The sequence below is a fragment of the Etheostoma spectabile genome, chromosome 6 (genome assembly GCF_008692095.1).
Source record: "Etheostoma spectabile isolate EspeVRDwgs_2016 chromosome 6, UIUC_Espe_1.0, whole genome shotgun sequence".
NCBI classification, from domain to species: Eukaryota; Metazoa; Chordata; class Actinopteri; order Perciformes; family Percidae; genus Etheostoma; species Etheostoma spectabile.
In genome coordinates this window covers 15,898,384-15,898,680 of record NC_045738.1, presented here as the reverse complement: position 1 = coordinate 15,898,680, position 297 = coordinate 15,898,384, and positions in this window count along the sequence as shown.

Sequence of the window (297 nt, the reverse complement as noted above, 5' to 3'; positions counted from 1 at the left end):
GCTGGTGTGAGCTCAACCAGCTTCAGCTTAACACCAGCAAGACGAAGGAGATGATCGTCGACTTTACAAGGAAAACATCCCATTTCTCACTGGTGAGCATCCAGGGATCGGACATTGAGGTAGTGGAGAGCGAGCTCTGTCCTGGACTGTCCTCTGGACGCCATAGAGAAAGTGTGGGAGAGCATGACACTGTGGGGTCCCTGAGCAGCTCCTTCAGCAGCAGTGTATGTGACAAGAATCTTTTTTTTTTTTTAACTGAAAGTCAAAAGTCATAAAAATACCTTGTTTTGTTGCACA